General features: G+C 53.3%; 1 pseudogene; it reads left to right on the top strand.

Moving 5' to 3' along the window:
- The window catches only part of LOC123277542 (L-lactate dehydrogenase B chain pseudogene), a 134,754-nt pseudogene extending 109,952 nt beyond the window's left edge, over positions 1–24,802 (top strand).
- The last annotated feature ends 1,494 nt before the right edge of the window (positions 24,803–26,296 follow it).

Here is a 26,296-nt window from a genome sequence, read left to right as displayed (position 1 = left end):
TTAGAAGGATTTCCTTCAGATGCGGCATTTAAAATTTTGTTCTTCAGATCTGAAGTAGTATCTCCCTGACTCTGTCGGAACATGAAACGGCTCTGTTATTAACAGTCACCGCCACCCTTTCCTTCCCTGGGAGGGCCGCCCTGGGGTGTTGCCTGCCTCATTTGGGAGAGGTCAGAGGTCAGGAGCACCCTAAGGGAAGGGCACCACCATCGGCAGCCATCGTGGCCCCCACAGCAGGGGCTGGAGGTCAAAGGCTCACAAAGCAACTGGCCCCCATAGCTTCCACAATAGCATGTGTACCTCTCTGTCCCTAAGCATCCACATGGCTCTGGAATCATCTTTAGGTGACCTTCCTCATTGGAAGGCACAGGTCATGCATTTTGGTGTGGTAAGCGCTCCAGGAATGGCTACATGAATGACCGAGTCAGTGATGCTAGAGAGCAGGGTGGAGAGCTGGGCTGCAGCGCTGCCCGTGGGCCCAGCCTAGCTGAGGACCACATGGGCACAGAGGCCCCCAAAAGGGAAGGGAGGCCCAAGTGCAGCCTGCCGGGGAGCATGGCCCCTTACATCTGCTTCCTTGCACACGGGGTTGGGATGGAGAAATGGCCATAACCATCCAGTCACATGCCAGGAACCCTATCTCCCCGGAGTGGGTGACCTCCACGGGCAGTTCCTCTCCGTGAGCAGCAGCCTCTCCTCCCTCGGAAGCTTCAGCCACTGCAGGCCCTGTTGGTCACCCACTTGCATTCCCTGAGCCCTTTCCCGCTGACTCACTGCAGTCCCTGCCCGGCCAAGCTTGCCGCCAGCAGCCCAGCGGAGGCCAAGGGGAGGGAGGGGGAGGCCGAGGAGACTGCATCAGGATCCAGGAATGCTCTGCTGGGTGGGAGGGGGTCTACTAACTTCCCAGTTTCCGATGCTCTGAAGGGACGACCAAGAAGTGAATTGTCTGGGGACCCAAGTGGATTCCTCTGTCCTTGACTCAGTCACAGCCAGGCGTTCACCAACCCCCATTTCAGAGAACTAGGCTCCCCAGCCCCCAGCCGTTCATGGCCTGCCGTGTTAGTGTGCGTTCCATGACAATTGCCTGTGACCCTGTGTGGCTGTGTGCGGTTGCCTGTGACTGTGTTCTCATGTGCCGACGAGCGCGATTGAACATGACTGTGGTTGTCTAGAGTGTGTGGTTGTGTGGTGTGAGTCTGCGTGTGACCGTGTGCCATTCTGAATTCCTGAGCACAGCTGTGTCCAGTTGTGTGTGATTACGTGCCGACGAATGGTTGAGAGCGAATGTGTGTGGTTAAGCCTCACGGTTCGCAGTGTGTGTGAATCCGTGGGATCATATGGCATGGCCCGCTAATGCATGATCACCCATGTTACATGGGATCCTACACGGCTGCACGCTGCTGAGGGCCACAGTGTATGATGGAGCGTGTTTGTGGGTGGTTGTGTGTGGCTGGGTGGGCTTTGCGTGATTCTTCAGGACCGCGTGTGTGTTCCACAGCACAGGCCCAAGGAGGTTAGGGGTCTGCGGCCCACAGTCCGTGACAGGTGAGGGGTTGGAATGTGTGTCTCTGTTGTGTGCTTGCTCTTTTTCTAAGTTCTGTGCCTGAGGAGCCTGTAATGGCTCCCACTTAGGAAAGGAAGCAGAGTTAGGCTGCGGGATGCTCTTCTGCCTGGGTCGCTGACCAGTTTTAGAGTGTTTTCTTGGAAGTCAGGCTGCACTTCAGGGCGATGTCAGCCCCGCTGAGCCCTCACAGCAGCTGGCTGCCAGTGCTGAGTCTCAGCAGGGCCCCGGCTCAGGCCCAGGGTGCCTCCCACCCATGCGGGGACACGGCCAGCTTCTCTCAGCCCTGGCCCTCTGAGCCCACCCTCCCCATTCCTAATCTGGGTGCGAAAATAACGCAGGCCCCAGCTCCCCTTCTTTCCCACTCTGAAGACAAGCGTGTGCCTTTTTAGGGGCTTACCACCAACCCCTTCAGGAAAGCAGAGAGAGCAACAAAAGCATCCCCCACGAGGGACTGACAAACGTGTCAGATGCCCATGAGCTCTTCCAGTGCTGGCCCCTGGACCACTGCCTCCACTTTTCTACCTGAGGAAGGTGGGTGAGCTTCCTGTCCGACCTGCCTTAAAGGGGCCCCAACAAGGCAAGGCCCTCACTCACCACCAGCACCCCTCCCCCAACTGAGGCAGGCCCTCTGCCTCTCTGAAGAGAGTCCAGCTCTCAAGGCCATGGCTCTGCCCAGAAATGACAGAAATGATCCCTCTGACTTGTCTTCTGCAGATCTGGGTTAGGCAACAGCTGCCAGATGCGGGGGCCTCAAACTGCTTCTGCTGGGAAAGCATCTCCATGTTCAGAGTCCGGAGCATCTGCCACGGCTGGTCCTGGGCCAGGCTGAGGACGAGTGGTGTGGTACAGAGTCAGCAGGAGACTGAAACACCCCAAAGGGAGAAAGTTCCGGAAACAGGGGTAGAGGGAAAAAAGAATTGAGAGTGGGGAACCAGAGCACCCTCCATAGAGAACTGGGCCAGGGCTAAGGCAAGTGTGCCCTTCCAACACCAGTGGGTCCCCAGACCCAGGTGGGAGAGCTGTTGTAGAGGAAACCTCTGGACTGCCAGCTCAGGGTACCTGGGTTCTATCCTAACTCTGCCATCCAGCAGCTGTGTGACCAGGAGAAGCCACTTTCCCTCTCTGGGCTTCAGTTTATCTACTTTGAAGGCTGAAACAACAGAGGAAATGAAATATGTAAAGCACAGAGCCCAGATGCGTGAGCAGGTGCTGACAGACTTCCTTGTCACACACCCAAAAGACATTTTTTGAGCCCTTCCCGGGAGTCTAAGGCCCCTCCCAGCCCAGGTGGTCTACGTCTCTGAAAGAATCCATGTTTTCTTCCCCCATTAGGACCAGCAGGGCCCACCACACCCAGGTCCTAGACGCTCTGCTCAGAGTTGGGTGGAGGGTTGGGGAGCCAGAGAGGAGTTGACAGTAAGAAGGGAAGAAAGCAGGGGTGAAGAGAGGTGGGCTAACCTGGCTACCCACAGCAGGGCCTGACCCTGATGCCTGCCAAGGCTCTTCCTGCACCTGCCTGACGTACTCATCTCACCTGCGCCTGCTCCCTCCCTTCCCAACGACCACACATCCCTGGGGCCACAGCCCTGGACTCAGAGCATCTGGTTGGTGCTGGGGCTCAACATCCGCGGAGCATCTAAGCTAAATTCAACACCCTAAGCCCAACAAGCTAAGCACCAGAGGCTAGAAAAATTAGTAAGACACAGGCCTCACCTTCCAAGAACTTTTAACTACAACAGTAAGAACACCTATTGATTCTACTAGTTAAGATCACACAGCAAATGCAACTGCTGTCAACGTTCAGACAGATGATATAAATGGCTGAAGCAACCTGGCAGAAGGCAGTAGGGCATGGTGGGGTCTGAGGACCAATTGTGGACCAACATATCCTTTTTCAGAGTGGGCCAAAGAAAAGACAACTGCTTCTGGCCACCTTTTATGACATTTTCTGAGTTCTTGCTAAGTGCCAGTCACTGTGTGAAGTGCTTTCATGCATTCTTTCACTGAATTCTCTCAAGAATTCTATGAGACAGCAATTAGTACTGTAGGAGACAGACTCTAAGGTGGTCCCCATAATCCCTGTCTCCTCATGTTCATGCCTTTCTGTAATCCCTTCCTCTTGAGGGTGGACAGGAACAGTGACTAGTTTCCAACCAGCAGAATAACCAATATGCCAATATCTAACCCATATTAGCAAAGGTGGGAGCACGTTGCTCCCATGATTACATTATGTTATAAAAGACCCCGTCTCGCTGGCAGGTCAGTGCTAGAGACTTCCTCTCCTGCTAGCTCTGGAGAAGTGAGCTTCCATGTTCCGAGAGGACCGACGGAGAGGGCCTCCTAGCAAGGAACTGTGGGTGGCCTCTAGGAACTGAGCAGCCCCTAGCTGACAGCCAGCAAGAAGATTTCAGTCCTACAGCCACAAGGAGATGAATTCTGCCAACAAACTGCGTGAGCCTCCAAGTGGATCCATCCCCACGGGAGCCTCTGGGTAGAACTCAGCCATGGTGACACCTGGACCGCAGCCTTGCAGAGGACCCAGCTAAGCTGCACCCAGACTCCGGGCCCACAGACTTTATGAATAACAAATGTGTGTGGTTTTAAGCTGCTAAGTTTATGATAATGTGTTATGAAGCAATAGAAAACTAATATAAGTGTTATCGCCATCTTAGAGATGAGGGGTCTAAAGCCCAGAGACTGAGCAGAGTCACACAATTAGTATGAGGCACAGCAGGGACCAGAGCCCCATCTCCAGACCCCTCAGGCTGATGTTCTCGCCAGGCCCCAGCCTGCTGTGCTGGTCATTGTTCTCTCGGTGGCCACCTAGATATTAGAAGAGGAATCTTACAAGGGCTATTAGAGAGATGAAGGTTACAGAACGAGGAGGGATGGGATGTGCTGGAAGCATGTGGTGGGGCAGCCAGCCCAGGCTGAGGGCCAGGGACAATCTCCGTTAGGAAGTAACAGGCAAGTCCCCTGGGTATGGGCCTAGTGAAGAGTCAGCAACTTTGCATTGCAAGTGAGTGAGTGAGTGAGTGGGTGAGTGAGTGAGTGGGCGAGCTTTCCTGGTCTAGGATCCCCAGGGGAGAGGACTCTCCAAGCAATGTGAAATCACCCTGTTTCTGTGCACTGGCTTCTAAGACACCTTGTCCCAAAGACCCAGGGCCTCTATGACTGGCCTGTGATGCCCAAGACCTTGGAGCACCACTTCCTGGATTCGTCATGGGTGGCTGGGGTAAGGGTGGGAGTTGCTTAGCTCTCACTCTCAGTCACTAAACATCCCCAGACATCTGGCAAGGGAAGAATTACAGGTGGGATGGGAGGAAACACAGGCAGATGGGAGGGCAGGGGGCGGGGGTGAGGGTATGAGCAGACCCAGAGAAAAGAGCAGGAATTAGAAAGGGGACACCCCCCTCCATGGGCCCAGCTGCAGTCTGTGATGGCTGAGCAGACCCAGGGGTCTTTGCAAATGAGCTGGCAGGATGTCATGGATCAGGCAGGGTCCCAGCAGGAGGCAGACAGCACACTTGACTTGGGCCATTTGAGGAGCATTTGATAAAGAGATTATTTTCAAAGGTAAGGGCAGGGTGTAGGAGAGGATGCAGGAGCCTGGACCAATAGCAGCAGTCCAGTCTACTGCTAGACCTGATGGGGCCAGAGGAGGGGACCAGAGCTGGTCTAAGTGGAGACGGCCACCTGAGGAGAGCTGCAGCCTCAGTCGAGGGCTGCAGCCAGATCATGGCAACCCCACAGCGGGTGTCAGGGGGAATAACTGCCCTGCACTCTCTCTCCTTTCTGCCTCCCATATGCTGTGGGGGCTCTGCACGGGACAAGGTGGAGAGTAAGGGCACCCACTGAGGCAGTCCCCACTGGCCAGCCTCCAGGGCACAGCGCAGGGTGGAGAAGTTGGGGAGCAGACCTGGAAGTGAGAAGAGGCCCAATCCCGACTCTACCTCTTCCCAGCTGGGGACTCTGGACGAGCCACTCAACCTCCTCGGGTCTCAGTTTCCTCCTCTGTAAAAGAGGGGTGGCAAGCATGCTTACGCTCAGCTGTTCCGAGTGGGGAATGCAATAATATATTTAAAGACTCCAGATTGAGCCCCACATGCATTGGCTGGCTCCCAGCACTTGGTTTCTAAGAGTCGGCAACAAGAACACAAAATCGGGGCTACTGAGAAGCCAGACGCCAGCCCAGAAACACTGAACACGTGAACAATGAATGCACTGAGGAGAGGCCGGCTCAGCAGGTCTTAGAGTCGCTGTCAGGATGGGAACCCAGACACCCTCTCTCCCTCTGCAGGGCCCTTAGGGGCACACACACTCATACCTGCTCCCAACTTGCAGCTGCGGGAGAGTGGCACCATGCCTCTTAGCCCCCCTGGAGAGAGGCAGCAGCAGGTCTGTGCAGAGCCCGGGGTCTGCACTCAGGGCATGTCTGAGGGGGGCAGGGGCAGGCGGCAGGCCTAGGGCCCAGCTCTGCCTGGCATCATGGTCCCGGCTAGAGGGACACTCCCTGTGTGGAAGCCCTCCCATGTACCCTAGACTCGTGCCATTTAGGTGGGACCCCGGTAGCAACAGGTGGAGGGGAGCTTACCTCCCCACAGGGCACCCAGGGCAGGCCCCTGCCCCTGGATGTCCACTGGCCTAGAGCCCGAACAGCCCAGGCCCTGCCTAGGACAGCCCTCGGAGCCTCAAGGACAGACTCCAGCCCCCCACCCCCGAACCCCCTCTGCCTGTGACATCACTTCAGTGCCCAGAACAAAGGCCCCTGGTGAGACCCGCAAACCTCTGCCCTTTATGTTTCTATCACCCACATCTAAAGTTCACAGGAAGAGGGTTTTCACAGCATCGAGTCAAAACGGCACTGCACACTGCGGTCAGTTTTTTCCGAAAGAAAGGAAGCCAAGATGGATCAAAGAAAAGCAGGTGCAGCAGATTAAGGCCCAGCCCGGGCCGGCAGGGGCGTAGGGAAGGATGTGAGTGCCCCCGGGAGGAGGCCCGTGCGCTCCCAGCTCTCCAGGGAGCGGGAGGCAGAGAGGTGGGGTAGGGTGCGGCTCAGCCTCCCCTGGGAGAAATCACCGAGGGACAGAAGAGACAGCGTGGCCTCTACTGCTTTTTAGGTTGAGAGATGACAACCCAGGGCCTGTGCCGTGAAAGGACCAAGCACAGAGGAACAGGGCTCACTGTGCCGCCTGGGAGGAGCACAGCCCTGGCCAGCACCGGCTCCCGTCCCTCTCCAGCTCCTCTGCCCGTGGAGGCCCTCGAGATAAATCCAGCCAGCCTCCCTCTCCTGCACAGCCGAGCCCTCACCTGCTCCTGCCTGGACCCGACAACAGTCTCCTGCCTGTTCGCCCACCTGGGTTCATGGTGTCGAACTCCAGCCTCCATGCTGGATTGGCAAGTTACCTTTTTCTAAGCCACATAGTCGCCAGTGTTCTTTATGTCTCAGGTGCATCCCAGAGCTCGAAATGGAAACACAAAGTTTCTGCATCTCCTATGACACTGTGATTAAATTGACAAAGTTGCTCTTAAAAATGTGGGCTATAAAATTATTTATTTTACTGTTCCTGTTTTCCTTTTGCTTCATTTTTCTGGCTTCTTTTTCTTCTATTTTATCTTGTATTGAATGAATCCTTTTTAAAAAAGCTTTGTGTTTGTGTGTGTGAGGAATATTGACCCTGAGCTAACATCTGTGCCAATCTTCCTCTTTTTTCTTGAGGAAGATCGTTGCTGAGCTAACATCTGTTCCCATCTTCCTCTATTCTACGTGGGATGCCGCCACAGCATGGCTTGATGAGTAGTGCTAGGTCCACGCCCAGGATCTGAACCTGCCAACCCCAGGCCGCCGAAGCAGAGTGCACAAACTTAACCACTATGCCACTGGCCCGGCCCCAAAAAGCTTTTTTTTTTTAAGTTGTAAAATGTTCCAAACATTTGGAAAAGCACAGGGATTATATAATGAACATCCACCAGCTTTATCAATTCTTAACATATTGACACATTTTTGGGTTTTTTCTTTTCTTGTGGTAAAACATACTAACATAAAATTTACTGTTTCAACCCTTTCAATTTCTTTTAGAAACGACATTATACACACAGTCAAAGGGCCCTGTGACCTCTCTCCTTTGCCCGTCTCTTCTTCCCCAGAGGTAACCACTCTTCTGAACCTGATCCTCCTATAGAAGTGACCCCTGTGACATGTGTTTCACAATGAAGACCACCCATCCAGTGGAGAGGGACATAAGGCCCCAGGTAAAACCCCCCGGCTATCCCCAACCTTAAACTCACTCTCCCAGAAGTGACCATTGTTAAAACTCTCTATGAACATTTCCGGATTTTTTTTATACATTTGAATTATGTTAGCTTGTTTTCTTCTTTGACACAAATGAACTTACACTATGTAGATTGTTCTGCAATTTGCCTTTTGTTTCGTTATTGCTGTGCCTTGGGCATTTTTCCCTGGGAGGACTAATAAATCTACCATATTGCTTTTAACAGCTGCATGGGATTCTACTTTATTCAGTAGTTTCCCACGGATGGGCATTTAGGTGGTTTCCAGCTACTTAGTTATTCTCAACAAGTCTGCACTGAACATTCTTTTTTTTTTTTTGGTGAGGAAGATTTGTCCTGAGCTAACATTCGTTGCCAATCTTCCTCTTTTTGCTTGAGGAAGATTGTCCCTGAGCTAACGTCTGTGCCCATCTTCCTCTATTTTGTATGTGGGATGCTGCCACAGCGTGCCTTGACGAGTGGTGTGTAGATCCATACCCAGGATCCGAAGCTGCAAACCCCAGGCCACTGAAGCAGACTGCGCAAGCTTAACCATTACGCCACTGGGCTGGCCGCCAAACACTCTTGACACATATTTTTACTTACTTGTGGGAATACTGTATATCTGTAGAATAAATACCTAGAAGTGGAGTTTCTGGATAAGAAGATATTGAGCATTTGATGTCTTGAAAGATATTGCCACCGCCCCCCCAAAAATGATCAACTTAAACGCCACCCAACACATGACAGTTGTCTCCCCATGTCCTCAAGAATATCTTTTCACACCATTATCAGCCTTTTGTTATATTCTGTGAACTGTCTGCTCTTATCCTTTTCCCCAGCATTTTATGGGTTTACTTTTTCAATTTGAATCTTTGACTCACCTGGAATCAATTTTAGATGCAGTGAGATATTCTCTTCAATTACACTTATTGCTCTTCTGCTCTGTCAGTGGATTAAGTACCAAGATAAAGGGGAAAGCGTATCTCTCCACTGCTAACAGGCCACCAGCTACCTGATTTTGCCTCCCAACTTAGAGCTAGTCCATTTCAAGGTTCTAGTTTAAGAAACGGAACATTGCCTCTGCCCACCCCTCTTCGTAATGGATGGACCGGACCCAGATGCTCTGCAAACATCCAGTCAATTATTCAACAAATAGGCAGCAACTGATGCAGTCACTGGAATTTCGGTTTTTTCCCGAGGAGAAGCATATTGCCAGAGGAGCAGACCATGGCAGACTATGAACAGTCCACCCGAACCTATTCTCCTTCTTGCATTGCAATGGAGTTGAAGCAGGGCACGTGGCTGCCTAAATAGAAACAGCATTTCTCAGCCCTGTACATTCAGATGGGGGCCTAGGACTACATTCTTACCAGAGGATGATGTGAGCAAAACTGGCTTGTGCCCCGCTGGCTATAACAGTTTCAAAATATAACACAAATTCTTCGACTCTCTTCCCATCAAGAGGTGGGGGGTCTAGGACCCCTCCATTTGAACCTGAGCAGTCTTCAACCAAGAGTACAATGGGAAGAGCCAGCCCTGATGCCCTAGCAGTTAAAAGATCTGTCTTCTCTGCTTCGGCAGCCCAGGCCTGGTTGCCGGGTGCAGAACCACACCACTGGTCTGTCCGTTGCCATGCTGTGGTGGTGGCTCACACAGAAGAACTAGAAGGACCTACAACTAGAATATACAACTATGCACTTGGGCTTTGGGGAGGGGAAAAAAAGAGAGAGAGGAAGATGGGCAACAATGTTAGCTCAGGGCCAATCTTTTTAAAAACAAAGAGTACATTGGGAAGTAATGTGACTTCCGAGGCTAGGGCATAGAAGGCTATGCATCTCCCACCTTGTTCTCTGGGAACACGCACTCTTGGAGCCCTGAGCCTCCATAACAGATGCCCAACTCCCCTGAGGCCACCGAGTTGGAGAGGCCACGTCTGGGTGCACTGGTGCAGGCCCAGCTGAGCTCAGTCTCCCAGCCAAGCACCAGGTGAGCAAACATGCCTCCAGATGATTCATCCCCAACCATTTGAGTCTCCCCGAGTCATTTGCGTCTCCCCCTTCCTTTGAGCCTTCCCAGCTGAGGCCCTAGATGTTGCAGAGCAGAGAGATAAGCCATCCTCCTTGTGTTCTGTCCAAATTCCCCACATTCCTCAGAGACCTACAAAACCTGTGAGGATAATGAAATGGTTGATGTTGCCAACCCATATGCAGCAGTGACCCATCCTCAACTATACAGATGACAATTCCTAGGGACAGCAGAGCCACAGGATGGAAGGAACCTGGGTCCCTAAAGGACCACAAGGAGCCCTCCTGCCAGCTGATAAGAAACTCACTTCAAGGGCTATGTGAGAGAGGAGTCAATGTCTTTATTCCCTAAGCCAAACAAACAAAACAGAGATACAGCAGCGAGCAAGGCCATATTGAGGCAGCATCTCACATGCCACAACCAGAAGGACCCACAACTAAAATATACACCTATGTACTGGGGAGATTTAGGGAGAAAAAGCAGGGAAAAAAAGAAGTTAAGTAGGATGGGAGGGAGGGAGGAGGAGAAGAACATTCTGGCACCGGAAGTGGGTAGAGCATGTGCAAATGCTCCAAGTCAGGAAGGAGAGAGTGAGTTTGAGAAACCGAAAAAAGTAGCCAATGTGGGCCTTGTGGGTCAGGCTAAAGATTTCAAATATGATCTCTAAGAAACGAGAATCCATGGGATCCTTCCAGCAGGAGAAGGACCCAATCAGGTTAGCTGCTGGAAGCTGTAGGGGAACAGACTGGGGGCAGGGAGACCACCAGGAAGCTGATGGAAACCCTGAGAAGTGATTACATCTGAGAGATATTTGGGAGGTGGTTGACAGGATTTGGAGGGTAAGGGGAACTTGTTGAGAGAGAGGAGTCAAGGATGAAACACCAGTGAGACGGTGTCTGGTCTATGAGTAAATTATAATGTCATGGCCAAAGGAAACCCAGCCGTGGCCAAGTTCAGAGGCAGCTCAGAGAAGGAGGAAGGGGATTGGATTCATTAGTGGGTGCCTTTGAGCAAGCCACCTTTTACATCTTTATATCTTTGTCTATAATATGGGCACAATCCACTACACAGGGCTGCTTTAAGCAGAAGGACAGTGGCTGCGTTTATTCGCCAAAAGCCACATAGTGAGCAGTGCCTCTGATGTGTCACAGATAGGATGAATACATAAAGTACATGGCGTGTTAGTGAAAGTGCTGAGAACAAACGAGGCAGGGACAGCAGACAGGGCAGCAGAGGTCAATGTTTAGACAGGATATTCGAGGTACAGGGTGGATCCAGGTTCTGTGGAATCTGAGGGGCATCTCCTTTAGAGAAAGAATATAAAAAATCTTATTTTTGCAAATTTCACAAAAATACGTGGCCATGCGTATAGACGTCTGGGGCCTTGGAAGGGGCAGGTGTGAGCGAGGCGCCCAGAGCAGAAGCTTCAAGAGATTCTCAGTAAACCCACCTCCGCTTGTGAGTAACAGAGCTGTGGGGAGGGGAGGCGTGCAACCGGTGTCATGAAAAGAACCTGTTTTCTGTGACTGAGGACAAGTCATTCAATTACTCTTGACTCTCAATTTCCTAATCTGTAAGTGAGGAAAACAATATCACGTCCTTATAAGGTTTTAAGGAGTAAATAAGGGCATGTGAGTAAAGTTCCTGTCTCATAGTAATAAGCAGTAGTTGTTATTTTAATTTTTATTCCTATCCCACACAGATGGAGAACCATGGTCTCAGCCTTGGGGAGGGACCAGGAAGAACCAAAATAAAAAAAGGATTGTGAGCCCCAGTGTGAGTGCTGGCTCAGTGCCTCTGGGATACATGTGCTGTACATGTGTTCTTTGACGTGTGGAATAGGTGTGTGGCAATGGCTCTCGTGCTATGCTCTGGGGCACAACCTATGGAGATCACACATCCAGGGAAGACCCAGCTGCCCCTACAGACATGATGTGTGAACAGGATGAGCAGAAAGCGTAGAGGCTGGGCATGCAGCTGACATTGTCTTCTTCACACAACTCTTACAACCATCCCCAGAGCCTTCTCTTGCCTGTGAACAATGGCAACTCTTGAGGAAAAACTGATTGCCTTGGTTGCAGAAACAGTCCCAAACAATAGGATCACGGTAGTGGGTATTGGACAAGTTGGTATGGCGTGTGCCAGGAGCACTCTGGGAAAGTCTCTGGCTGATGACCTTGCCCTTGTGGATAAGGGAGAAATGATGGATCTGTAGCACAGCAGCTTATTTCTTCAGACACCTAAAATTACGGCAGATAAAGATTATTCTGTGACGGCCAACTCTAAGATTGTGATGGTAACTGCAGGAGTCCCTCAGCAAGAGGGACAGTCATCTCAATCTGCCGCAGCGGAATGTGAATGGCTTCAAGTTTATTACTCTCCCGATCACTGAGTATAGTCCTAAATGCATCATAATTATGGTTTCCAACCCAGTGGGTATTCTCACACATGTTATCTGGAAAGTAAAAGTGGATTACCCAAGCACCATGCGATAGGAAGCCGGTGTAATCTGGAACCTGATAGATTTCACTATCCTAGAGCTGAAAAACTTGGCATTCATCCCAGCAGCTGCCATGGATGGATTTGGGGAGAACATGGCAACTCAAGTGTGGCTGCGTGGAGTGGAGTGAATGTGGCAGGCGTTTCTTTCCAGACTCTGAATCCAGAGATGAGAATGGACGATGATAGTGAAAATTGGAGAGAAGTGCACAAGATGGTGGTTGAAAGTGCCTGTGAAGTCATCAAGCTAAAAGGATATACCAACTGGGCTATGGGGTGAAGCGGGATTGATCTCATTGAATCCGCGTTTAAACTCTATCCAGGATTCATCCAGCGTCAGCGATGGTGAAGGGGACGTGGGGCATTGAGAACGAAGTCTTCCTGAGCCCTCCACGCATCCTGAATGCTGGGTTAACCAACATTATCAACCAGAAGCTGAAGGCTGATGAGGTCGCTCAGCTCAAGAAAAGTGCAGATGCCCAGTGGGACATCCAGAAGGACCTACAACACCTGTGACTTCTGGGTTCTAGGCTGTAGAAATTCAACAACTCCAGCGTGGTTAACCACGAACCCTGAGTTTTCATTCATGTACGTTGCTTTTATCTTCCTGGATATGTGAATGGGGGCTCGCAGAATCAAAGTCCATGCTTGGTTTATTGCTTGCAATATGAGCCCTTGAATAAATAAAATTAACTATTATAAAAAAAAGGAAAAGTAAAGAGAGAGTGGAGGCTGAGGCCTCAGGCAGGCCTGGATGCCAATCCTGCCCATGCCTCTGCCAGGCTGTGAGCATGGCCGGTGGCTTCACCTGTCTGAGCTGCTGCTTCCTCAGCTGTCACACAGCAGGATGGTCCTCACACTGCTGCACAGGGGCTTGAGGACATAATGTGCAGGCACACACAGAGCGTGAGGTCGCTGCTCCTGTCTTCCTCCTCTTGCCGCTTAGACACTCTCCGGGACGTGTACAAAGGAGGAGACGAGGCTGTGACGGCCTTGGGCACCAGTGACTGAGAGTTCTCCCAGGCCCCGGGTGTGTGGCTGCCACTGCAGATGCTCTCAGGCGTATAACAAAGCAAGCTTGGCCCGTGGCGGGTGATGGTGACGTTCGATGACCTAAAACAGTTAAACCCATAATCAGAGGGTGCTCCAACTCGGCTGCTGTGGGTTTGTTGGCCCACAAGTCACGATCAACTTGCTGGGAGCGCACATCGGCCGTTAGCCCTCAAAGTTCTGTTGCTAAGAGATTATGAACCAAATGATGTTTCTAAAAAATAACCGTGACAGGATGTTCCAGGATAGAGCCATAATAACAGCCCAAACCGAAGGGATATGCTGTTATTGATAAGTCCTTATGAAGAGCTGAGGAATGGGGTGATGGGGAGGGAGCCTGGCCATACACATCCTATGGAAATTACTGGTTTGCGAAGGTTTGGAATGTAACAAAAAAGACTCAGTGATAAAACTGTAAGGGATATAATATAACGTCTTCATGATTCTAAAAGTTCTTCAAGCAGCCAAGATGTATTTGTGGGGCCTGTTATTTGCCTATTCCATGCCTGTTTACGACCGTCTCAGCCACATTCAGTTGCAGGCGGTGACTAACTCTAGCATAGCCGTAACCACCCCTGTTTGGCACAATGCCCGTGGGCAAGAATTGATGAAGTGATTTAACATAGCTGTTTGCAGCCACCTCCACAATTGCTCTGTTGCTGGAGCAACAGGAACCAGTCAACTCACAGAAGGCCAGGTTAGAGCAGGACAGAGGTTCCATCGATAGGGAAGTCAGCAAACAGGCACTGGCAAGAAACTGGTTGTCATTTGGCACCCAGAACAGCTCTGCCCAGGGGGCTTTCCTGGGAAGTGGCAGCAATGCAGCACTGTGTCCTCACCAAAGGCCACTGGGTCACCTCCTGGTGACCACTGTCCAGCAGAAGGATGAGTGCAAAGGAGCTATTATCTCTTAGGAAGGGAGCTCCTGCTCTCTGCCAGCCTCACTCCGGACCTGGGAGCAGAGCAGTGAGATGCCAGCCCTACACGCCCTTCCAGCTGCCCCCCCCCACCTCCTCCCCTGCAACCCCTTCCCAGCCACCCTGCTTTCTGTCTGGTCAGGCCCCCGGCTGCAGTGGCCTCATGGTCTACATTTCATTTCTCTGAGCAGATCATAGATGGCAAGCTGTGTTCTGCTCTCTCGTTTCACACGTGAGGGAGCCAAGATCCAGAGAGACACAATGGGGTGTCAGTCACACAGCTAGAAAGTCAGGAGGCAGACTCGTGTCTTCTACCCCAAATCCCAGGACCTTCACTGCTCACCAGACCCCAAGCACCCTATGATGCGTCGCACAGGAAACCGCTGGGTGTTGCAATAGCTCCCAGAAAGGGGTCAATGTTTCCATGGGCCAACCCTGCTGACCCTGCTGTGTGGCCCCCAGGGGGAGGGAGCAGAGCCACAGGCACTCTGCCTTCCTCCTTCGTCCAAGGGGCAGAAGCAGGGAGTCATGAATCAAGTGAGTCATTAAGATCCCAGACTGGGAAGTTTATTCTGCTGCTCGCTACCTGGGTGACCTCAGACTAGTGACTTAATCTTCTGCAATGCTGTTTCTTATCTAAAAATTAGGACAAGACTAGAACCTACCTACTTCATAGGGTTGTTATGAGGAACGCATGAGATTAAACAGGTAAAAGTGGTTAACAGGGTGTGTGGGAAACACTCAATAAATGATAATAGCGGCGGCAGCCACAGCTGTAACAATATCGTCATTTTCACTACCACCATCACCACCATCCACTTCTGCTCGGGACCCGGGGTGCAAGTAGGTGACAACTGGAGTGCCATGGTAGTCCCCAGTGGTGACTGGTGTGTACCATGAGGACCTCTGGTGACAACGGGACACATTTCTCAGGGTTCCCGGTGACAGATCCTAAATGTTTCAGAAGCTGGGCTCAAAGAACAAGGCAGCAGCATTGTGGTTTCTGTGCCTGTCCAAACACATGTGCTTCCAATTGGCTCCCCTGGGCTGGAATTCCCCGGTGCCCAGTCCAGCACAGCTCCCCCGACTGCCTAACGCCCCCCACCCTGAATCATGCTGGGCTTCTGCCCTTGGCCAGGCCTGGGGCCCTCAACGGTGGACTGCTTCCTCCCCACCACTTAACAATTCTGCCCCTTGGAGTGGGAAAGAGCTGGCCAGTCCATGGCCCCCCTCAAGTGTGTCTGAAAGTTGCTACCCAGAGAAGGGCATCGAAAGGGGTGCTGGGGGTTGGGGGGTGGAGATGAAGGCTGAGGTGGAGGGGTCATGAATTAACCAGCCCTGCCACTTGGCACCCACCCCCAACACAGCGGCTCCAGTTGTCCTGTGGGGTCAGGATGCTGTTTCTGCCGAGTCATCCTTTCTTGCCCAGAGGGATCCTGGCCCAAAGCCACATTCCTAGTGGGGTCTGAGTGCCACAGAGTATGCAAACTTCCGTTCTCACCAGCCCCCAGACCTCCAGCCCTGCACACAGGCTGGTCTCTCAGCAGCCTCTGCTGGCAGCGAACTCTCCTCCAAGTCTGTGTGTGTCCCCCCAGAGCTCCATCCGGCCCACCCCAGACCCTGAGCTCCAGGAGAGCTAAGAACATTCCACAGGGAGGGAAGGGCGCTAGCATGCAGCGCAGGGGGGGCAGGGTGGGGGAGACTGGACCTAAGGGGAGGGGGCTGCAGGGGGATTAAGGAACTATTTAAAATTCCTGCCTGCCCACTTGGTGGGCCCTCCTGCCATTGAGGGTCCAGCATCCCCTTCTTGTGCAAAACCTCGGTGTCCCCAGACAAGCAAGCTGGCCCCACCGTCTCCAGCGCTCATGTTCCAGGAGCACATTTTGAGCACCTGCTGTGTGCCAGACACTGTACTAGGCACTGGCCCCACAGCTGTGGACAAGGCAGATGCGGCCCAGTCCCTGATGTCTCTCCCATCCTTTCCAGGCCCACAACCCTTGCCTCTACTCCTGTTCTCATCGCAGACTGCTTGGGTTAAAATCTTGGCTCACCACTTCTTGCTGTGTGACCTTGAGCAAGTTACTTTACTTCTCTGGACCTCCATTACCTCATCTGTAAAATGGGGGCAGGCTAATACCTACCTCATAGGGATGTTAAGAGAGGTAAATGAGTTAATACATGTAAGATGTTTAGAACAGTTTCTGGCACAAAGAGCTCAATGTGTGTGTGTGTTGTGTGTGTGTGTGTGTGTGTGCGTTTGACACTGTGCCTTGGCTCAGGCTGTTCTCTACCTTGAATATCTTTCCCCTTTTCTTCGAGAGTCTGTAAGTTCAGCCTCAGTAGAGTTTCCAGAAGGGAGACAGATGGGGGACAGGCCTAAGGTCAGGCCACAGCCCTGCTAGGGCCACCAACACTTGCAGAGCATTTTCCTGTTTGCCAAGGATCTTACATATCCCTGCGAGGCAGACAAGGGAGGGGGCTCGGGGAGGTAAGACACCTGCCCCAGGTCGCAGCCCTAGTCAGGGTTGGACCTGAGAGTGGAGCTTGGGTCTTCTGACTACAAGTAGCTCTGTCCCTGTTCCACCTCCCAGTGCTGGTCCCCAAGAACCTCCAGATGCTCTGAGGCCATCGCTAGAATCTCAGAGCTCCCCCGAGGCTCGAGACCCAGAGGATGGGGCCTTCCTGGCCCTTCCGAGTCAGTAGGGTTTGTCTCAGAGCTGGACAGGGCCAAGGAAGGCCTCAGGACAGGGGGCGCGGGCCTGGCAGAGCCCTGAGGAGGGCCTGCAGGAAGAGCTCAGCCCAGGAAACTCTGAGCAATGCCGGCAGACCACAGGGCCCCGGGCTTCCTGCCCTCTCCACACAGGCTGCCCTGTCAACGTCAACGGGTTTGTGAAACCCTGCTGGGCGGGCAGTGGGGACTCGAGGGGCCCCCGAGTTCACTGGCTGTGGTCACTCTGCTCCTTCACAGCCCAGGAGAAGGTGGCTTTCCAAAGACTGCCATCTGCATTGTAATGGGATCCAGCTGCTGCAGGAGACGGGCACCTGATGGGGGTGCCACCATCTCGGGGCCCAGGCCTCCAGGCTCCAGAGCACCTCCTGGGCCCCCACAGATGCAGGGAGCTGCTGAACGCAGCTGTGGGGTGGGGTCCGTGGTTGAAGGACTTTGGGGTAACAGATAACGTGAGTTACAAGCCCTTGTTCATAGCTTTGCTTACTGTGTGACTGGGCAAGTTGGTTAACCTCTCTGTGCCTCAGTTTCCTCATGTGAAAAATGATGATGAAAACCACCTGCCTCCCTGCAAGGATTAAACAGAATGATGTATCTGGAAGGTCTGGAGCAGAGTGAGCTCTCCATAAATAGAAGCTGTTGTGTTAGCAACCACTATGAGTGGCAACGGTGCAAAGACTATTGCATTTCTTTGATTTTGAAATTTTAATTAAAACCACCCAGATCCAATCTACCCTACTTGAAGGAAGTCTATACCTTCCTCTTGAAGTCTCTTCTCCCTCTAAATTTTCCAAGAACCCCAAGTCTTATGTGCTCCAGAAGAGGGAGGTGGAGGGTCCAACTTCCACCCCAGAGCCAGGAGAACTGGAACTCTGAGCAGTCCCACTGCCTATTACTGACACTATTCCCATGAGGTCAGAAGGAGGAAGCTGGTCCTGTGCCATGCAGGGCCCCACAGGGCCACATGGATCTTGCAGGGGGATGATTCCCAGGATGGCCAAGGGTGCCGGTGCCTCTGTCCTGCTCCCACGCTCGTGGCCTCTTCATGCCCATATGTGGCCATTCCCAATGAGGAGTCTGCGGGGCTCCTGGGTCCATTCCTCCCAGTCTGGCTGGGGCCTGAGTCCCTTTTCCTTCCCCAGGATCCATGCTGGGGTTGGGTCTACTTCTCCTCTCCAGACCCCAAAACACATGGTTCCTCCGTGGTTCCTCCGTGTCTAAAAGTCCCTAGAAAGCTGTACACCTCGGCCACCCCCAGCACCAGCCCTCGACAGTCAACCCCACTGCTAATTCTCTGCCCGCAGACCACCCAGGTCACTCTCGCACAGAACAGAGACACAGTGGTCTCGGGTGGGCCGTCCTGTGTATTAGTTTTCTTCTCAGTAACTGGACAGCAGGGAGAAGCCAAAGCTGAGGCCAGGGCAGGAGGGGAGCCCTTTTCTCTTTATGCCCGAGGAGCCCCAGATGTGAGCTCCTGGAACAGGGAGCCAGGGCCTCAGAGGGTTCCATTTCAGCATCGTCTGGCTCCTGGCTCCAGAGCCTGAGCTCTCACCAACATGTCCGTATGGCTCAATGAATGCTTGTTGACTGACTGACTGACTGATTGACTAGAGCAAAAAGACATTTCTGAAGGATGAGGGATAATGCAGAGACGTCTGGTTGGACAGAAGAGGGGAAAATGGACTAGGCAGACTAGGGCAATGGGGCAGTGAACGGGTCTGCAGGAGGGGTGGGCAGCCTGTGGGAGCAGAGGAAAAAGGATGCATTTCTAGGGTGGTCTGAGCAAGGGGCAGTCAGGGTGGTGCTAGGGTTGCTGAAAGACCCAGGAGGCATCTCTGGGAGGACCCTGGAGATCACTGGACTTCTCCAGGTGCACGGTGGAGGCTGGGGAGCAGGAGGGCAGGACCCCGTGGAGGCAACCGCCCCAGTGGAGGAAGTGTGGGGGAGGTGGCCCCCAGGGAGATCCAGAGGCAACCATCGAAACTATAACTCCCCTCCGTGAAGGCACCCCTGGGTGTTGTGCACACCGTAAATCAACAGGAAGCACACTGCCCTTAACAGTGTCCAGAGCCCAGGTTGCCCGAGAGAGGGGCTCCCACTGCCTGGAGGTGGCTCCAACATCATTTATGTCCAGCTCAGTGCCCTGTGCTGAGACCTAGGCCTCCGAGGCCTCTGGGGCTTGAGCAACCTGGGGTGACCTGGGCTCTCTCAGGAGCAATGAGCACAGGGAGTGTCTGAGGGGGACGGGAGCAACAGCCAGGGCCACTGCAGAGACCACTGGAGCCACAGCCTTTAGAGCCCAATAACCTGGTTCAAACCCCAGCTAGGCCACCCACCAGCTGTGTGACAAGGTACCCTCTCTGAGTCTCAGTCGTGCACAATGCCAAAAGAATGACCCTCGTGGAGCCATTGTGAGGATTCAGTGGGAGGACATAAAGCACTCAGCATGGAGCCTAGCATGTGGCACGTAGGATAATGGTGGCCTCATGTGACATTGTGCTGGTAAAGGTGTGCCAAGGAACCAGGGAAGGGTGACAGAGACTTCTCCCAGCCTTGTGCCTTTCCAAGAACCTACCTGGCATCTCTCCCTCCTCCAGCTGGGGCTCCAGGCCCAACTGGAGGGGGCTGGGCCTTGGCCCAGAGAACAGGAGGTTTCTCACCGTGGCAGGGAAATTGCTGGGTTGGGGGTGTGGGCAGCCACAGTGACCGTCTCTCTGCAGGACGGATGCGGCTTTGCTGACAGAGAGTCTGCGGCCTGGACATGCCAGCGGTGCAGGTCTGAGGTCAGCAGTGGGGAGCCGGGCCCGCCGCGGCCTCACCGCTCCCAGCAGGGCCCCACCAGGGCAAAGGCATCTGCTTTCACTCAGCTGCCCCTTGGCCCAGGGAGGGATGGGGGCTGGGACCTCCTCCCCAGGCCTGACTTCTCACCACACAGAATGGACGCCGAGGGCGAAGAAGGACCGGAGATCAAGGTTTGCTGTCGTAGGTCACTAAAGCGACATCCTGCACTGGCCCCTTTTTGCAAGGCCATGTCTAATCCAGCCCCATCAGTCCCCCAGCTCCCCACACCCTGTCACAAGCCTCTGGCTTGTTCCCCACTCCAGGACCTTGCACTCACACCCTGGAGGCCCCTTCTCTGCCCTGCGCACGGCTGACCCCCATCCTTCAGCTTAAACCCCATTTCCTCAGGAAAACCTCCCCGACCCCCATTTGGTCCCCATGAAACAATCTTGTAGGGCACAATCTGGTTTGTACTCATGTATTTATCTGTGAGGCTATTTCACGCCTGCCTCCCCTCTAGGCTGGAAGCCCCGTGCAGGTAGGAACTGTGTCTGTCTTCCTAAGACTGTGTCCCTAAGATCCAGCACAGGGCCTGGCCCAGTACGTGCTTGACAAATACTTGTTGAATGAATCATGCCTCATAATTTTTCTAGCAGTTTCCTCCAGTCATCTTCAGTGTTTTGATCATCACTGGATCCCTCTAGGATAGTCAGTGCCTACACTCATTTTACAGGCCCAGAGTTGAGGTCAGAGGTGAGTTACTGGCCCCTGGCTCCTAATCCTGTGCTCACCCTTATCTAGGAGAAGGGGTTTATGCTGGGAGAGGAGAGGTGTGTGCCGTGGACTCAGCAACCAGAGAGAGGGCTGTGAGGGCCAGGGGAGGGTGGGGTGCTGCTGGACCCCTCTGGCAGCCAGGTTCCCCCATAAATAATGTACCAGTCAACCTGAAGCAACCCCATTTCCAGAGAAAGTCCAGGCCAATGCCACTGAGGATGTGTCTCAGCAGCCCCCCAACTCTCACCCCCAGTGACCCGCTCAGAGACCCCCAAGCTGGAGTAGCCTGCTTCTCCCCGACGAGGGGGGTGAGCTTTGCAGTCAACTACCCTGGGGTCAAAACCAAGTGCAGCCACGGACAGCTGGGCCGTCTCAGACAGGTCACTCACCTCTCTGGGTCTCAGTCTCCTCGTCTGTACAATGGTGCAATAACAGGCTGAGGCTTCCACTAGCCGGTGAAGGTCCAGGGCCCAGCTCTAAGGATTAGGTTTCTGTGCTGTCACGCCCTCAATGGCTCACGGGCACCCTCTCTCTGGCATTAAGTGGTTTTTCCGTTGGTGGTAGACAGGCCTCATGCCCCTCTCCCTGGGAGTGCCTTGGGGACAGGGGGCAGTCTCTGTCTCATGCCAGCCTCATGAGACAGCTCCCTCTGACCCCGTGCCTTGTCTAACATGGCCAGGGTGGCTGCTCAACTGATGAGCGAGTACGTGAGAGTTTGCTTGGGTCCAGAGCAGAAGCTCTGCTCCTGTCCTGCTGACCAGAAGACCAGGGCGCCGGGAGGAGGCCCCTGTCCTGCCTGGACCTGATGGCTGGAGGATGAGGGCCGAGGGCGGTGCTGTGGAGTAAAGGGGACCTTCAGAGAACCTGTGAGTTCCAAAAGAGGGAGCAAGAAACGCCTGAGGAGAAGGAGGGTATGACCAGAGTGGGGCAGAATCCAGAAAAGAGGCTGTGATGGGGCCCCGCGAAGGGTAGATTTGGCCTGGGACCCAAGGGGTAGCCCCAGGGCCTGCAGAGACAGGAAAAGGGTGCCTCGAGACAACAGGACAAGGAGCCCAGACCTTGGCCTGCAGGTGGGGAAAAGGAGGCCTAGGAACCTGGGAAACAAAGACACGAGCGTGCCACCTTGGATGCCAGGGCTCACAGGGTGTCTGTCCCACTCTTCACCAGGATGGAACTGCACCCTGGGTACCCTAGTAGCTCCTATCTAGACCAGGGCCTGGCACAGAGCAGGGCCCAAGGAACACTTGTTAAAAGAATGAAAAAGAAGAGATTTTTCTATGAGCCTCTTAACTGGTCTCCGCCTCCTCGAGTCTGCCCTCCTTACAGCCATGTCCAGAAGGCCGCCCCGGGGAGCGAACTCCGACCCCAGCGTCCCGACTCCTAACTGCGGTGCCTCCCCTCCCACTGCAGCCAAAGTCACACACTAATGGCCTGTGAGCTAAATCCGGATCACAGACCTTTCCGCTTTGGGCTACGCCCTGTGTTTTTGTTTTGTTACGTGTTAAATTTGAATTAGTTGCTAACATCTCAAAAGGAAAGTGCCCACATACAAATCTATGTTTCCAGTTTCTCTGAAGAGTCCCGTGGGTGACATATCACACGGGGCCTGCCTACCCACCTGGGACTGTGGCCGGAGTGGCTGGGAGAAGGCCTGCCCTGCCCAGACCAAGCTCTTCCTGCACCTGCATCTTCACCCCGCCCATCCCACCCCGGCCCCTGCAGACAGCAGAGCGTGCAACCCCAGCCCACAGGCTAAAGGCCAAACTCGTCCACCAGGCCCCCAAGGTCTCCGGGAAGCGACGCTTGGGATGAGCTTCTCCATCTGTCTGTCCCTACTGTCCTTGTCCCTCAGATTCTGGCCGCATCACTACCTCTAGTTGTCTGCCTCCTTGTGCTCTTTCACGCCCTTGTGTGCTTGCACTAGTGGACCTCAGCCTGTGGTGCCTGTCCCCACCGTGCGGACCCCGCCAATTCCCATCTGGTCTTCAGTGTAGGCTCAAGGCCACTTGGTGGTGGAGCCTCCTGCCACCTAGAGCGAACAGCCCCTCTGTGCCACCACAGCAGGGTACCCACAGCCACCCACATGTGGCTCCAGTTCTCTGCATTGCACCCTGGCTGTGGGCTCAGGGCCATGGGAAACACAGCTCTGTGTCCCCTTATGGCTGGTACCCACAGGCCCAGTCTCAGACCTAGAGTCTCAGGACACTCCTTGAGGGAATGAATTAGAGAGAAGCCCTTGATTTCATGGGTGGCAGCTGCATAAAAAATCCCCAACAGGGGTCGGCCCAGTGGCACAGCAGTTAAGTTTGCATGTTCTGCTTTGGCATCCTGGGTTCACCAGTTTGGATCCCTGGTGTGGACCTATACACACCACTTGTCAAGCCATGCTGTGGCAGGCCATCCCACATATAAAGTAGAGGAAGATGGGCCCAGATGTTAGCTCAGGGCCAGTCATCCTCAGCAAAAAGAGGACGATTGGCGGCAGATGTTAGCTCTGGGCTAATCTTCCTCAAAAAAAAAAAAAAAGAAAAGAAAAATCCCCAAACAACACCAAAGAAATCAAGAAACCTTTGGTTTGTGGCCTTATCAAGGGCTTCATTTTATCACATCTACTTCCAACCAACACACACTGCCCTGCCAGTTCCAGGACAGACTCTTCCTCAATCGGGCCAGCTCCAGAAAAACAAGAAAATGGGACAAATGTTATTTTTGGACATGTACAAACACACGCACACACACACACCACTTACATCAGCCACATGCATGCACGTCCCATGTCCACTACCATCATGCACCTCCTCTCTCACCCCCAGCTGGGGGGGCCATGCCTCTTTCATGTTCCAGGCCTTTCCTGACCCAAATGGCTGTGTCCTGAGCTCTCAGCCAGGCCTACTCCTTGCACCCAGCCTGCTAAATTGATCGTGGAGTTGGACAGCCCAGGCCCAGAGCTAGAGGTAGAGACTGGTATCAAACCTGGGAGTTAAAAGAGACTTCAAGACCCGCCCATTTTACAGATTCAAACAGTTGGCCCAGAGTCAGAGTCCCAGGGGCAGGGCCTAGCCGGGGTGAGGGCGGGCACACCCCCTGACCCGCCCACCCACCCCGGCCCTTCGCCCTTCCCGGAGCCCTGGCACGCCAGGCGACACTTAATCCTCACCGCGGCCAGCCGGCTGGGGCGCTGGGTCCCGCTGGCCCCCTTTGCAGATGTGGAACAGCCCACACAGCCAGCTCCTGAGTGGCAGGGCCAGCTCTGCCCCTCGTCTGCCCAGACCTGGCCTGGAGCCTCCTTCTTCACCACCAAGTTCCGAGAGTCACCCCTGGGTGACGGGCTTGACAGGGACCCGGAGAGAGGAAACGGAAACTAATACACCTACCCAGTGGTGCCATACACGGAGCTGGCATTCACATTCGCTGTCGTGTAGATTTGTATATTTAATGAGATTATCTTCCCACAGCCAAAAGTAAAATGTCTGGAAGAAGGGGCAGTTTTTTCTCACTGCCTCTGACCCCACTGGGGCCCCAGTGGGCTGATGGAGCCACTGAGACATTTCAGGAGAGGGAGCCGGGCACTGTCTATCAGTTGCCTCCTGGGCCAGTGAAAAGAGGAGACTCAGGCTCCGCGGGTGAGTCATTGGCCCAGGGGCATCTCCAGGACAGAACCCAGGTTGGCCTGCCTCTGGCCCTTGCCCCGGCTGTGTGCCCCCCAGCCTCGGGTCTACCCACCAGACAGAGAACAGGCCCAAGCAGTACCCTGGGAGGCTGGGGAGTGTTAGCGGGAGGAGGCAGGGGGACTTCCTCCCTAATAAGCCCAAGGTCTCCTCCCCCAGCCCTGGGGTGGGCATCCTGGGTCAGCAGAGGTGTCAGTCCTCCTGGGCACCGGCCACAGCACTGGGAACCAGGGCTCCAAGGGTGGCAACTCAGTTCTTCTTGGCTGCCTCCGACTCTGCCTCCTGTTGTCCTGGCTACCCTAGCCAAGCCCATTAATCACCTTCACTTGCCAATCCCCCAGGAATGTGGCGGTCTCATAAAAGTCAGCCCTGGGTTAAACAAACAAACCAACCTGGAGGCCTCTAAGTCAGCTGCAGAGGCTCCACCAGGTTTCTGGCCTCTTTCCTCTGCTCGGCACGCAGCACCCCCCCTCACCCCTACTGCGCCTACCACCACTGAGATCTCAGAGCCACCCTCCCACACACACCCCAGAACTAGGAGGGAAAGGTGTCATCCGGTGAAACCACCTTTAGATTGGGGAGTGGGTGCCCAGAAGTCTGAAAACTGCCTCCCCCTGCCCAGGGCCTCCCCTCTCCACCTGCTCCCACCCCACCACCATCTGTGGCACCCACTCTTCCTCAGGACTCGCAGGGCATATTTGGCGTCTAGCACCCCACTCCCCAATCCAGGGCTCTGCAAACCACCTTTCATCCTACCCAAACCACCTCTCATCCTAGCCTGTCCCCACCCTCGAGGGAACAGGACTTGGCTCTGGGGAGATTTCCCTATGGAAGTGAAGAGGCCAGAGGAGTTGGGGCCACTGGGAGGCTCTGGGGGTAAGTCTCTTCCTGCCCCCATCCTACCCTCTTCCACCCCCTCCTCAATTCCTAGGACTCAGCACCAGTAAAGTCCCACGGGCCCTGGCCTGGGGGCAGGTTCAGTCCTGCCTCAGGGACTTTCTGCTGAAGGGAAGAGGGACCCACACCCCTAAGTGAATATAAACAAGGGGGAAAATATGCAAACACTCAGCCAACTCACCAGAAGAGAAGAATCCACAGCTGGACAGAGGGATGCACACAGGTGCGGACCACACTGCTGCTCAAGTGAGCGGGCCAATCCAGGGCTGCGGCTCCCAGTGCAGGGCCCAGGACCTCCAGGGTTCCCAAGCCACTTAAAATATTTCAGAAAGCCAACGGACATCCTATATTTAGCCATGGTGAGGCTACTGGGGTTAACAAAAATTCCAAGGCTTTGCATTTGGCTGGAATTACATCAATGCAGAAACACTGGCCATCTTGTGCTGATAAACATTCTAAGGGTCCATGTACAAGTATCAGATTGAGGAAATGGAGAAAGAAGTAATAACTTAACAACAGCTGTTTAATAAATTTTTTCCAAACATGGAGTTTGTTGTGAAGAAAATAATAATATGGATCGTAGATGTTTATTTCCTTAATATACAAAGAGCTCCTACAAATCAATGAGAAAAAGATGAATAACCCTCCCCCAAAATAATCAAAGGCCAATAACATAGGATTCACAAAAAAGGAAAGGAAAGAAATTCAAACAGCTAATAAATAAAGAAAAGTATGCTCAGCCTCACTCTTAAAGTGATATCATTTTTCACCTATCAAATCAGCAGAGATTTAAAAGTTTGATAATCCCAGTATTGGTGTGCATATAAGGAAATGGGCATTCTCATACATTATTGGGGGAACTTTAAATTGTTAGTGTTTTTGGAAGGCAATATGGGAACATATCTTCAAATTTTAGTCAGCTGGCAATTAGCCTACAAATATAGTTGTTCATCTCAGCACTGTTTGTAATGGCAAAAATTGGAAGCAGTCTATAAATATCCTTCTCAAAAGGAACTGGTCATTCAAACCTTTACAATGGACTTGGCAGTCATTACAAAGAATTGGTAGATCTACAGATATCGACAAGAAAAAAATGTCCAAGATATGATATTAAATGAAA

The sequence above is a fragment of the Equus asinus genome, chromosome 16 (genome assembly GCF_041296235.1).
Source record: "Equus asinus isolate D_3611 breed Donkey chromosome 16, EquAss-T2T_v2, whole genome shotgun sequence".
Taxonomy (NCBI): Eukaryota; Metazoa; Chordata; class Mammalia; order Perissodactyla; family Equidae; genus Equus; species Equus asinus.
This window is presented reverse-complemented; position numbering and strand designations above follow the sequence as displayed.